Below are 14,544 nucleotides of genomic sequence, written 5' to 3' on the forward strand. Positions count from 1 at the left end.
ATGTGAAGATGGAGCCACAAACACCTTAGACCCAGCCCCAGTGCTGTTCTTTACTATCGCTGCCTACTTCATGCTGTTGCTCTGAGCATTAAATGAAGAAGTCTGATGGTTAATGTTATGTGTTGACTTGGTTAGGCTATGGCACCAAGTTCTTTGGCCAAACACCAGTCTAGATATTGCTGTAAAGTTATTTTTAAGATGTAATTAACATCTGACTCAGTAACATTGAGTAAAGCAGATTATCCCCCATACATGGGTGGGCCTTGTCTAATCAGGTGAAGGCCTTAAGAGCAAAGACTTCCCGAGGAAGAGGGGATTCTCCTCAAGACTGCAACATAGAAAACTTGCCCATGTTCCCAGCCTGCTGAGGAATTCAGCATCAAGACAGCAATATGGACTCTCACCTGAGTTACTGCCCTGCTGGCCAGCCACCGTACAGATTACAGATTTGCCAGCCTTCACAATCACATGAGCCAGTTCCTTAAAATAAGTCATCTCTCTTTTCTTTCTCTTTCTTCCTTCCTTTCTTTCTTTCCCTTCCTTCCTTCCTTCCTTCCTTCCTTCCTTCCTTCCTTCCTTCTTTCCTTCCTTCTTTCCTTCCTCTCTCCCCTCCCTCTACATTCCCTCCCCCCCCCCCACACACACACAGACACACCACAACCTCTCCTTCCTCCACCCCTCTCTCTCTTCTGTTGGTCCTATTTCTACAGATAACTCTGGCTGGTACAGTAAGTCAAGCCCTCACATAGCCTTTGCCAGGGAAAGTATCCAAATGTTCATCATCTCCCAGTACCCTGACTCCAGTGCATCATCCTATTAAATACATGAATGCCTGCCTGCAAGACACCAAGTGGGGAAATGACCCGGCGACATTAATCACCTCTCCAAAGTCAGGAGCAGTCAAACCAATATTAGGAGCCAAATCCCCATCTTCTGACTTACTGTCTGTTTTTTTCTCTTCTTCCTGTTACCAACCCACCTTTTCAGCCTCAATTTACCCAGATGCTTATGCCCATTGAACTGCAGAAATCAGAATTCCCCTCCAGCCAGAATGCACTACAGTCATCTGGGCCATTTGTACACTTTAAAGTTGCATATTTACTTGGGATTTCTCTTCATTCTGGCAGCGGAAAGTGTCTCAATGAGAGCCCAGCTAGTCCGTTTGTCACTGCTGTGACATCTGCCTCTGGGAGCCTGTGTCTCTAGCACTTTTTTCTAGACTTTCATGTGCAACTTAGTCTGTGTTCAGTAGCTTAGTCACATCAGCCAGCGTTAGAAAGACATGCAGATGGTGAGAGATTCTACCCTTCTGAATAATTGCCAACTATAAGGTTTGGAGATGGGTGTCCCCAAGACCACCTGAGGCTCAATCATTCACCAGCAGACCGTCCAGAAATCACTGGAAGCTGTTATTCTCACGGTTATGGTGTATTCTAGCTAAAGGATACAGAGTAAAGTCAGCTGAGGGAAAAGGCACACAGGGCAGAGTCCAGGAAAGTTCCACGTGCACAGCTTCTGTGAAGTGTGGACGGCGTGGCTCCTCCCAGCAACAATGCGTGACATGTGCTTGGAATATGGGCACAGGGAAGCTCACCTGAGCCTCCTGTGCGGAGTTCTCACTGCGGCTCTGCGGTCGATCGGCCATGCGGCTGACCCCTCTGGATGTGGAGTGGATACCGCAACAAGGCCCCCATGAAGGACATTGCAAGAGCCTACTCCCTGTAGCTGAGGACAGCGGCTTTCTTTGGGTGAGCTTAACCTCTTTTCTGCTCTGCCCCCATGGTGCGTTTCGAAGCGCAACTCAACTCTGCAGCATTTTACAACCACCTCCCACATTCCTCACTCTGACTCGTCCTTCTGACAATGAGAGCTGCTGGTCTCAGAAGGACCAGGAAAGGGACTGGGGATGGCTCCATGGTCACCATCCCCACTGCTGGTAGTTAATGATGCAGAGGTCAAGGTGACAGGCACCAGGAGGTGCCGTGGTCGGCCCCTTAGCCTTCTTCACTGGTACACTCATGCGAGGATTAGCCCAATTCTGGGGTAAGCCCGGAATCCTTCCTGCCCCATGAACTAGCCAACTCCTTCCTTTCTGCCCATCACACACCAGCTCAACTGGCATCTTTACTTAGTTAAAAATGCCTCTTATTTCAGCTGCCTCGATGACCACACGTGTTATGTCAGAAGCAATTCACCAAATGTGTGAAACCTATGGACTACTGGCATCGTGACATCCCTTGGGTTTTACAGATGAAGACCCCAGGACTCCATGGGGGCTCACGCCATGCATCTCCTTTCCCACGACGCAGGACGGAGAATCCACACGAAGGAGAACACGGCTGCAGGGAGGCGCACGTCACTCGCACAAGAAAAGCCAGAACTGATGGTTGGCTGGGACAGGGGTGGTAAGGGAGCACCTGAGGGAGGCAGGTGGGTGGAGAGTGTGTGGGGCTCAGCCCATCAGGCCACAGGTGCAGGGTGAATAAGCAGGTACAAGCACTTTACACAGACCATTACCTTTCCAATGCTCTGTATTAATCATCATAGCAAAGACAGGCCCACGTGGCTGGAGTTCCATTCCTAGGTCTTTATCCCGGGGCCATGAACTTGGTCCTCCTTCTCAGCTCCCTGCATGGCTAGACCTGGTCAGAGCAAAGACGTGCGGTCCACATTCTCATCTCAACTCGGGCACTAACTCTCCATGACCCTGAGCCATCTGACCTCTCCCCTCTGGTTAGTTCTCTCTAAAAGGCCTAAGCTAACTTTTCAGAGATGTCCTGTAGAGGACCGAGGTAACACCGGCCAAGAAGCAGCCGAACACCTGCGGGCGCAGCAAGCACTATTTTCATGTCCTACCTGCAAGCCACCGTCTCCACACACAGTGCTGTGCTGGCTTTTCTGCCTATAATATTTGTGCTCGGATCATGTCTGTATTTAAACTAAACACGGTATTTAAGACACCAGAAATAAGCAAACAAAAAGGAAAAAATTCCATCACATAGTTTTTTTGGTTTTTTTTTTAGTCCATTCATCCAGATGGTGATCACTGGTAGTAGGATCGCCTGTCTGCACCTGTTACTGTTTATGCACACATTCCACCTATAGGAATGTGTGAGGAACCTTCTGGGTGAGTCTAGCAAGTGATGCTGGGATCAGATACAACCAACAGCTCGAGGAATCACCTTTAGCTCTTCGGTGGAGTCCAGAACAGAGCTCTTGGTGTTAGAAGGACATGCAAAGCCAGTGGCAACTGGCCTGTGCACCAGAGGGACTCACCTCTGCCTGCAATACTGCAGCCACAACCTGAATGTAAATGCCTGGCTATCGGAAAACCAGCCTCAGCAGTCACTGGGTGTTTCTTCCAAACCCCCTACCAGGGCCCCACCCTAGACCTACTGAGTTGTTTGGAGCAGTGGCTGAAAATACATCAATTTTAATCACCCAAGGGCTCTGAGAGGCAGGGGAGGTCAGGGTCTCCTAAGGACCTGTTCCAGGCTTGACCATCCCTTTCTGACCTTCCTGTGTGACTTAGGGAAGTCACTTTCTTCGAGGCCTGTCTGTCTCTGCCATGAGGATGTTGGGCTAGCATAAAGGGATTCCTGCTTGTGGCCCAGGGGCCCTAGGGTTTCCTTGAAGGCTCCAGACGTTTCTAAGGGGAAAGTGGTAGGGAGAGAATAGCTTAGGTTCTGGTTTCTCATCTCAAGAGTTAACCATGGGGCTGCTGAAAACCTATTTCCAATGGCCTGACAAGAAACAAGAACAAGTGGGAACATCGGCCTGGGATGTGGGAAGAACACAGCCCCAGAAGTGGGTTCAGGTGGCTTATGTGGGCCCGGTTATTCCAGAAATCACATTTTAAAGTGCTAGTCCCTGAGGGAGTCAAGGATCTGGACTGTGGGACCTTGAGAGTCTCACTTTATTTCTGAGAGTCATGATTTCCTCAAGGGGTAACCTAGACTCCATTTAGAGGTCTAACATCTTGCCGTTCCAATAGTTAGGATGCTCTGCATCCAATGCATAGTCCAGTAATGGGCCCCTGGGAATACAATGCACAGTCCTGGGCTCATTACTATCTGCCCTGGACTGTGTCCCCCAAGTTCATGTGTTGAAGTCCTAATTTCAATGTGAGTATATTTGAAGATGGGCTTTTAGCAAGTAATTAAGGTTAAATAAGGTCATAAGAGCAGGATTCTAATCTGATAGGATTGGAGGCTTTATAAGAGGAGACATGGTGTGGCTCAGTGGTTGAGTGTCAACTGAGAGGTTGCGGTTCAATTCAGGTCGGGGCACAGGCTCCATCCCCAGTAGGGTGTACAGGAGATGGACAATCGATGTAGATGTTTCTCTCTCTTGGATGTTTCTCTCTCTCTCTCTCTCTCTCTCTCTCCCTCCCTCCCACCCCCTTCCCCTTCTTCTGTCTCTAAAATTAATAAAAACATATATTTAAAAAAAGAAGAAGAGACACCACAGCGCGCTCTCTCTCTCCAGGCTTGCACTAAGAGAAGGCCACGTGAGGACAGAGAGGTGGCGGCACCCATAGCCAGGAAGAGTCCTCACCAGAGCCTGACCATGCTGGCACCCGGCCTCAGCCTCCCAGCCCCCAGAGCTGAGAGAAGATAACCGCCTGCTGTGTGGGCCCCGGCTGAGGTGTTCTATGGCGGCTGAGCTGAGACACCATCACACCACGACCAGTTGGGCTCCTTGCCGTGGTCAGCTGAGGCAGCCACGCGGCTGTGTGTGAAGGTCACATCTGGCCTTACAGCTGCTACTTCATCATCAGAGAGTCATCTGCTCTTACTTAGAATGCGGGTCTGTCTCCCACATGAAAATGCAAGCCCCTTGAGGGCTGGGAGTTGGACGTCATCCTTGTCTGCAAAAGTCTCGTGAGGATGCCAGTGACCCGAAGAAGAAATGGAGACTCTGAGGCTGGTGGTCCATGCCCAGCCTCACTACAGGGAGAGAGGACCCCTGGCAGGAGGCAGAGCCTCCAAGGCCTAGCTCTGGGGTTATCTCCCTCAGGGCTGAGCTCAGTGAAGCCCTGTAGATAGGATGGAGTGGGAGGGAAGGCACCTGGCACCCTGGCTGCTCCTCACCCTCTGGGATCATCGCGGCCTCGCAGCTGAGCATCCTGGGGCAGTGGGACTCCTCCACGAATGGACAGGGTCCCACAGTGGCTGGGAGGGGTTGGGTGCGGCAGGGTGGGAGTCCCTGTGTTCCTCTCAGAGACCCACAGCGTGAGGATGCTGTTGGCCAGGGGAGGGAGGCCTGTGTGCTCTGGAGCCCCCGGGGAGAGCCATGTTGATAAAACACAATATTAACAAGGTTACAGTTTTGAGGCCTGTTCCTATAACTAATAAACACCTTAAAATTACTCGTCTAGAGCATTTCTATTTAACTAAGCGCTTTCATAAACAATGTCTTTATTCTTTACAACAACCCTGGGAGGCAGCGCTTTTATCGCCAATTCAGAGGCAAGGAAACAGCCTCAACTGTGACAAAGCAAATTCACAGTTGTGAGCAGCCATGATAAGACCTGAGCCCCAGGTTCTATTCCACACCCACTGCTCTGTTTCACCCGGGGTTGCTTCACACAGAAATCAGTAAACAGCCACAGAGTGCTCCTCAATCAGCCCCAGGCCTCATAATCCTACGCTATTTTTGGCTAAGGAGTAGGAGGTGAACCAGATGGAAACTTGGATGGCTCCATAGAACGTGGTGTTTCCCAAATGGGGTTCCAGGGAACCCTAAATCCCAGCAAAATGTTAAAACATACTTTTTTTTTTTTTTACATGTGGGGTGTTCTATAGTTAAGTGTGGGCAATATTACATACACTCCTTCCTTCCTAGGAAATTATGTTAACAATGAAAGGTTCTGAAAAGTCCTGCAATAAAGAAACTGGTATAAATTTGCTTAATTCAGCCCTTGACAACACAACTCATTTTGAATGTGGGGTCTAGCTTGTACAACATAATACAAGGTTTTTAAAGCCATGTGCCAAAGAGTGATTTTGTATGAAGCACTTCAGATTTCCAAGTTATTACATCAGCCTGATGAGGGCCATATTATTCTCCCCATTTTACAGATTAGTTGTAAATTCAGAAAATGAAAATGGCTTAATTAGATTTCTTTTTCGATCATCTTTATTGAGATATAATTCACATATCATAAAATTCACCCATTTAAATTGCACAAGTCAATGGTTTTTAGTATATTCAGAATTGTGCAACTATTACCACTATCTAATACTTTCTTCACACCAAAAAGAAACCCTGAATGTTTTAGCAGCCACCCTCTATCCCTCCTAACACCCAGCCCTGGCAACGACGGACCCACTTCCTGTCTCTGTGGATTTGCCTAAATGGACATTTCATATCAATAGACATGACAGTCTTTGTGCGACCAGCTTCTTTCACTTAGCATGATGTTTTCAAGGCTAATCCATATTGTAGTGTGCATCAGAATCTCACTTCTTCTTATCAATTAACTAGAGGCCTGGTGCATGGATTTGTGCACCAGTGGGGTCCCTTGGCCTGGCCTGCGGGGATCAGGCTGAAACCGGCCAGATTTCGAGAGGGTGCAGGCCAGGCCCAGGGACCCCACCAGTGCACGAATCTGTGCACCAGACCTCTAGTATGCATATAAGATCTTTGGTTAATCTCTTCCCGCCTTCTCCCCTCCCCACTTCCCTCTGAGATTCATCAGTCTGTTCCATGTTTCCATGCCTGTGGTTTCCGCTCCTGCATTGAGCATCTGCCCCCTGGTGGTCAGTGTATGTCATAACTACCGGTTGAATGGTCCAATGGTCAGATGGTCACTTAGGCTTTTATATATAGAGATATTTCATTGTATGAAAAGGCCACATTTTGTTTATTCATTCCATGGAAATTTGGGTTGTTTCACTTTTTGGCTATTATGAATAATGCTCCTATAATCATTCACATGCAAGTGTTTGTGGGGCCTATGCCCTCATTTCTCTTGGGCATGTTCCCAGGGGTTGAACTGCTGGGTCAAATAGTAAGTCTACATTTTCCTTGTTGAGGAATTGGCACACTTTGCCAAAGCAGCTGCACCATTTCACATCCTCTCCAGCCATGGGTGAGAGTTCTCATTGCTCCACATCATCAACCCTTGTTTTGTCCATTTTTGATCATAGCCATCCCAGTGGGTGTGAGGTAGTATCTCATTGTGGTTTTGAGCTGCCTTTTCCTAACGATTGGTGATGTTGAACATCTTTTCATGTTCTTATTGGCCATTTGTATGTCTTCTTTGGAGGATTGTCCTCTGCCCATTTGCCATGATTCTGATGTACCTGGGTAGGAACTTCATTTCATACTGTCCTATTCTGTAACTAGAGATTAAAAGTCTAACCTTGACGAAGCATTTGATGAGAAAGATACTCAGTGAAAGACCATGAGAATATCAGTAAAAACCCAAGCCCTGCGAAGAGAAACGCTAGCCTGGAGTTGGAGCCTGAAGGAAGCAGGGAGTGGGCGAGGGCAATTGCAACTTGTCAAATGCAGACATATCAGTTAGGAAGTTTTCAGCTTCAAATAGCAGCAAGCCCGATTGCACCACACAGGGAAAGCAGAAATGCATCCTCTCTCTTAATAAGTCCAAATAGTAGAACAGCTTCAGTTGATGCACAGGCTCCTCCACCTTTCATCCCTGCCAGCTCCCTGTCTTGGCTTCTATCCTCGGGGCAGTCACTCCATGGTCACAGGTGGGCACCAAGGTTCCAGGTCCTGAAACTCACACGCCAGCATCAAAGGCCACCGTGTGGGGGCGGGGGAGGGGGGGAGGCTTAGGATGCAGCCTCACTAATGTCCCTTTTTAACTTTCTCAGAAATACCCAGAAAGCTTCCTTCTTATCCTATTGGCCAGAATTATGTCACATGTCCATTCCTAAACCAATCCCTGAAAGTAGAATGACTACGACCAGCTTCTACGATTGGTTCCTGGGGCTGGAAGGAAAGGCTGGTTTTCCCTGGGACACTTGGCCTCCCGGCATTGGACAGACTCAAGGTGTAGTCAGTAAGGAAGGGCACTGACTCTGAGGGGGCCGCACCAAGCATCATTTATTACATTCTAGGGAGAAAGGTGATGGGAAAGGGAGCAGAAAGAGACCTTGGCCCTTTGGTGGATTTACAGAGATTTTCCTGAAGGATATCATAGACAATCTTGACCTTTTTAGTGCCTAGGAATCCTCACTCTCAGGACATTGTTTTCATGGCTCCGAGCTGTTTATAAAACAATGCATTGACCCAAATTCTCCTGGCACTAAAAGACTGTCAGGTCCAAATGGATTGTACTGGATGCAGGCAAGAGTAGGGGTGAGGGAGCACCCGTGGACGGCTGGGCTTCAGGCCAGGTGAAGGGAGCACGAGGTGGGTGGGCAGGCAGGGTGTCATAAAGTCAGGAGGAGGAGCCAGTTTGGGGAGGTGAGGGGTAGGTGGGGGATCATACAAGTAACTGGCTGTTTCGAACAAGTCAAAATTGTGGTCAAAGTCCCTCAGGAAAGTACTAGTGTAAAGTGCTCAGACTTGGATTTCTTTTTCTGTTGTTTTTCATCTTCTAGCAACTGGAGAAGGGCACACAGTGAAGGCAGGTGGCGAGGGCTGAGCTGGTGATATCTCATGGAGCCCCACGCAGCTGCTCCGTGCCCGCACTGTGGGAGCTGCTTCAGCTTCACCACCAGTGACAAATCACCCCGGAATAGGGCCTGACAATCCAGACCAACAGGCCATTTGCTTTCCAAGGCTGTGCCTCAGAAGACCTTGGAAACCAGCGGAGACGTGGCCCTGGGAGTTTTATTTAGCGTGTCTGGGCTGTGCCCTGCACCACCTGGCCCACCTGGGGCTGCGGAGTGCTTGCACCTGGGCCACCTCTGGAGGCAGAAGCAGCTGGCACACAGCCTGGCTGCCTCCATCCACGGCTTCCTGGGTGGCAGGCCGAGGTGGGGACCAGAGGTGTCAGGCAGATGTCTCGGCGCTCAGGGGAAGTGAAAACGGAAGCAGGGAATTTGTCCGACAGACCCCAGCAAGCAAAACTAGCGTCGGCCACAGGCAGGAGACTTCCCTGTTATTTCTCCCTCTGCTTGAAACCTTGGCAACTTTGCACAGGCAAGAAATCTCCAACTACTGCACCCAGTATCTGGGAGGGAGCAGACAAAAAGAATTCGATTTTTATTCATTATTCACTCAACTCAACGTTTACCGAAGGCTTATACTGTACAACGCAGACCAGGTGCCACAGAGGATTTGGAGGTTTACAATCAACAGGGGTTGTCCTCAAAATCTAGGAGTTTGTGTGAAGAGGAAACCTCACAGTAAGTAAGAGCCAGACTTCTGGGAAGGACAAAACTGGGTTGCCATCTACTAGCTGTAGGACGCCTAGCAAGTTTCTTAATCCTTCTAAGCCTCAGTTTCCTCATCTGCAAAATGGGGGTTTAAAAAGTACCTAATTTATAGGATGATTGCAGTTAGAAATATAATATGTATAAAATGCTCAATACGATGCCTGGCTCAGAGCACCCTTCAACAAATGTTGATAGTAGGTATTACTAAGGGCACGAAAATGACTTTGTCACAGGGATAATATATATATTTTTTAATATCTTTATCCAAGGTTATGTTCACTGATTTTAGAATGAGGGAGAGAGAGAGAGAGAGAGAGAGAGAGAGAATACATGCCCTGACCATGGATCGAAGTCACAATCTTTGGCTATACTGGATGATGCTCTAACCAACTGAGCCACCCAGCCAGGCAGGGTAATCTTGAACCTGTTTAAACTTATTTCCAGTCCTTTGTATTGTGAAGTATAAGACACAGCGAAATACCAACAAATGAACAGCTCATTGAATAATCATAAATTAAATAGATCCATTAACCACTCTGGCAAAGAGAACAGAATATTACTCAGACCCTAGAAGACCCATTTGTGTTCCTTCTAATCAGTACCCCCTCCAAACTCCAGACAGGTAACTGTTATCCATTCATAATAACATTTCCTTATTATTCTTATAGTTTTACCACATGAGTATCCACTCATAAACACTATCACTTATTTTGCCTTTTAAAGAAATTTGTAAGAGTGGAATTATACAATGTACATTCTTTATTATTTTGTTCAAAAATGTGTGAGAATCTTCCATTTTTATGTGCAGCCAGAATTCATTCATTTGCATTATTGTATACTATTCCACATGCCTCACTAAATCTGTCCTTTGACTCTGATGTACGTTTAGTTGTTTCCACCTTGTAGCTATGATGAACACTATTGAACAGTTCTCTAGCTATGCCCCTGGGAACGGTACTGCTGGTTATGGATCTGACTATAGACTTAAATGCTTGTGTTCCCTGGAAATTCATGTTGAAACTTAATCCCCAGTATCATGGCATTAGGAGGTGGCCTTTGGGAGGTGATTAGCTCATGAGGGTGGAGCCCTCCCAAATGGGATTAGTGCCCTGATAAAGGAGACTCCAGAGAGCTTCCTCGCCCATCCACCATGTGAGGACACAGTGAGCAGACACCATCTGTGAACCAGGAAGTGGGTTGCACCAGACACTGAATCTGCCAACACCTAGATCTTGGACGTTCAGACTCCATAACTGTGAGAAATAAGTTTCTGTTGTTTATAAGCCAGTCAGTCATCTATGGTAATTTTGTTATAACTAAGACAACGTGTTCAGCTTTAATAGATAAGGCCAAATCATTTCCCAAATTGGTTGTACCAATTTGCACTCTGACCAGCAGTATATTAGAAACCAGTTGCTTCACACCCTTGTTAACCCTCATTATTTTCCATCTTTTTAATTTTTGCCAGTCTGGTGGCATCTCATGGTGAATTTAATTTGCATTTCCCTAATTAGTAATGCTGTTCAGTGCATTTCATCCGCTTATTGGCCACTTAGAGATTTACTTTTTGTGAAGTGCTTATTTCAGTCTGTTGCTCATTTTCCTGTTCAGTTGTCTTTTTCTTACTGATTTGTAGCTCTTTATATGGTTGGATATGAGCCCTTTGTTGGCTGTCTGCTTCACAGATATCTTCCCTAAGGCTTGCCTTTTCACTGTCTTCATAGTGTCACAATGAACATGAATTCTTAATATCAAAGTATTCCAATTTATCAACATTTCCCCCTTATGGTTAGCATTTTTTGTATCCTGTTTTAAAAAATACTTCCTTATGCTGAGGTCATGGAGCTATTCTTCCATCCTGTATTTTAGCAGCATCAGTGTTCACTCTCCACACTCACTCCCCACGTGAGTACACATTAGTGCCAAGGCTCAATACCATCTTGAGTGGTAACTTAATCTCATATCTAGCTCCAGCATATACCTTGTGGCCAACTCAGCATTTCTACTAGGAATTATAATTTTTTAATATATATTGTATATGATGTATTTATCATATTCATTAGCATATATGTAAACATGTATGTGTATATATGAAGTCAATCTTTTTAAAAAATATATATTTTATTGATTTTTTTTACAGAGAGGAAGGGAGAGGGATAGAGAGCTAGAAACATCGATGAGAGAGAGACATCAATCAGCTGCCTCCTGAACACCTCCTGCTGGGGATGTGCCTGCAACCTAGATACATGCTCTTGACCAGAATCGAACCTGGGACCCTTCAGTCCGCAGGCCAATGCTCCATCCACTGAGCCAAATCGGCTAGGGCTAGGAATTATAATTTATATATTAACCTTAACATGATCAAAATTGAACACTTGATTCCTCCCCACCCACACCCGAACCTTGCTAGTGTTGTCTCCATCACAGTAAATGGTACTACCATTCAGCTAGTTGCTCAGGCAAATCTCGGGATTCTTACACTTTTCCTCTCTTTCCCTCACATCCCACATCTAATGCAATAGTCTCATTAGGTAAATGTATAGGAGCCCTAAATCTGATGACTTCTGTCTCCACTGTTACCACCCTTGTCCAAGCCACCACCACTTGCTTACATCATGAATGTAACAGCCTCCTACTATTCTGCTTCCACTTTACCACCCCAGGCAGTTCTTCACACAACAGCCAGAGTGGTCTTTTAAAAAATGTAAGTCAGATCCTTGCTGGCCCTGCACCAAACCCTCTAATAGTTTTTCATCACACTCAGAATAAAACGTTAAGTTCTTACCAAAGACAAAAAGGTTGTATGTGTTTGGACCCTGCCTACCTCTCTGGACTCATCCCCCAACACTGCCATTCAGGGCACAAGGATCTCCTTGCTTTTCCACTAACAAAGCAAACTTGTTCCTGCCTCAGGACCTTTGTTTTCACTGTTCCCCAGCCTGGAATACACATCCCCCATCTTCATATGGATGGTTCTAACTAGTCAAGAATCTGCTCAAATGTCACCTGCGTATAGTTCTTATAGCTGTCTTCACCGCCCAATATAACACAGCACACCACCCAACCCCCGAAGCCCTATTCTCTCTCCCCAAACTCTGTTCCTTTGCCCTGATTTTATATTTTGCACAGCATTTATTACTCCCTGACATTATTGTTCACAACCCACTCCCTCCCTAGAATGCAAACTCCATGAGGTTAAGGCCTTGGCTGTGGCCGTTGGTCGCTCCTGGAAGCGCCTGGGCACAGCGGTAGACTACGCTGATTTGGTGATTTAACGTATGAATGACTCAGGCAATACCAGTGTCACAAGGTGCCATGGCTGAAAACCACCTCTCCCAGGAACACAGGCATGTGGGAATGGGGAGCGAAGTGGTACAAGTTGATCAGTAGGCGATGAACAAGCCACTGCTATCTTGAGGAGGAAGTGCAAAGTGGTTATACACAGGACTGTTAACTTCTGATGTTCCTGGAACATCATCACCTTAATGGTGATTCGTATTCCCTCTCCTGCTTCTCTATGGTATCCAACTTCACTGATACGTCCATTTCCAATGCAAACATACCTTCTGCCTACATTACTGGCTCTCCTGGCTCTGTATTAAGTACCTGAGGGCGAGGAGTGTGAGCTCTTTTATTTTAGGTTCACATTGAGCATGTGGCTGCTGCAAAGGCGCTCTAAGAACACCGAGGTGACTCTAAACGAACTCCCACCAGCAGGTTAGCTGACATCCTATTCGCCCTCTGCTCAGAGTCCCCAGCTCTGCTCTGCAGCCTGCCTTCCAAGCTGGGAATACAATGCCGCCATCACTTCAGCTCTGTATTAAATGATACTTTCAATGACTCTGTGCTCACGCTTCTGAGGTCTGGGTGCACATTAAGTTAGGGAGTTCCAAAGCTAGGACCTGCGGCCTGATGCTGACTGAGGAACCTGGCCTGATAAAACGGAAACGGCTCTACCCTTGCCTCTTGGACACACAGGCAGCAGATCATGAGCAGTTGGCCCGTTATCTGGTCCTCAACCCCTATTTGATATACCTGGCAGGGATGGGGAGGGAGTGAATGAGCACAGGCTTTCGACCATGCTGTGGGCACGGATGAGGGCCCAGCAGCGGCCTGGCCAATGGACCGCCCCACAGAGAAGGGCGCTGCAGGAGGCTCCTTCCAAAATGGGCCACTTTCCAGCCCAGGCGGCCACTACCTCTGCCTGAGGAAGTCCAGAAAGGAAAGGCCGCTGGAGCACAGTGGTACCCAGTATCCCGGCCAGTGACCTCTGGGGCCTCCACATCTGCACTTAAAAGCCATTATGGAAATGCCATTCACTTTGAAGGCAGGGCTCTATTCAAAGCAGACTGGCCTCATGCAAAGTGACAGTGACCACAGCCCAGTAAGGACCCTCCCAGGGAGGCAGAGGGGACCAGAGGTGAGGGAAGCCCCGCTTTGCTGCCTGGGAAAATCTTTGAAGTGTATGGAGGCCTCACCTAATCAAACCCACTTTTGGTGGTTTGAAGCATTGCATTAAATTGAGGCGTAGCTGCTTTTCAGGTAGAGTTGACTTGGTTTGAGGGAGTTTCAGGGACTGAACTTAATCGTTTCAATTTTCAACTTTCTTAACTGAAAAGCATACAGATGGGAACCATGTTTTCTGAATCCAAACTGGGTTTAGCACTGGACTGTCCCCTAAAACAAAGCATATTATGAGGGTCTGCAGAAGGCTGGGGGTCTATTAGGAAGGTTCAAGACAACTCACAGGAAAAGTAGATTTTTTTAGTTGGGTGGTGACTTTTCCAGTCTCCCTTAAAGCAATTCAACTCTTTTTTTAGGGGTCTGCCAGCAACATTGAGGCGAGAGGCACCAGGAGAGAGAGCATATGATATGAAATATGAAATTTCATGATCTTCAAGCATCACCTGGATACAAAATGAATTAGGTGGTTGGTCATTTTCTCCCAAAACAGGGTGCCCATGACTTTGGGTTTTGGAAGGTAAAGTAATTAATTGGAAGTTCCGGCAGCTATCTGGTACTTGGGCCAAAATTCTTAGAGTAAGGGGCCCTGTCAGATGAGCAAACTGACCCTCATTCTGGATGTGGGGAAACACGTCTCCTTTGCCTGTAGCGCTTATCCATTCAAACCAGCATTTCCCTGGGAGTGCTGAGAGCAGCACAGCTGGGCAGCACAGCTGGGCTCCTG

This window comes from Myotis yumanensis, unplaced genomic scaffold, assembly GCF_028538775.1.
Source record: "Myotis yumanensis isolate MYYU_CA2020_CCGP unplaced genomic scaffold, mMyoYum1.0.hap1 SCAF_9, whole genome shotgun sequence".
Classification (NCBI taxonomy): Eukaryota; Metazoa; Chordata; class Mammalia; order Chiroptera; family Vespertilionidae; genus Myotis; species Myotis yumanensis.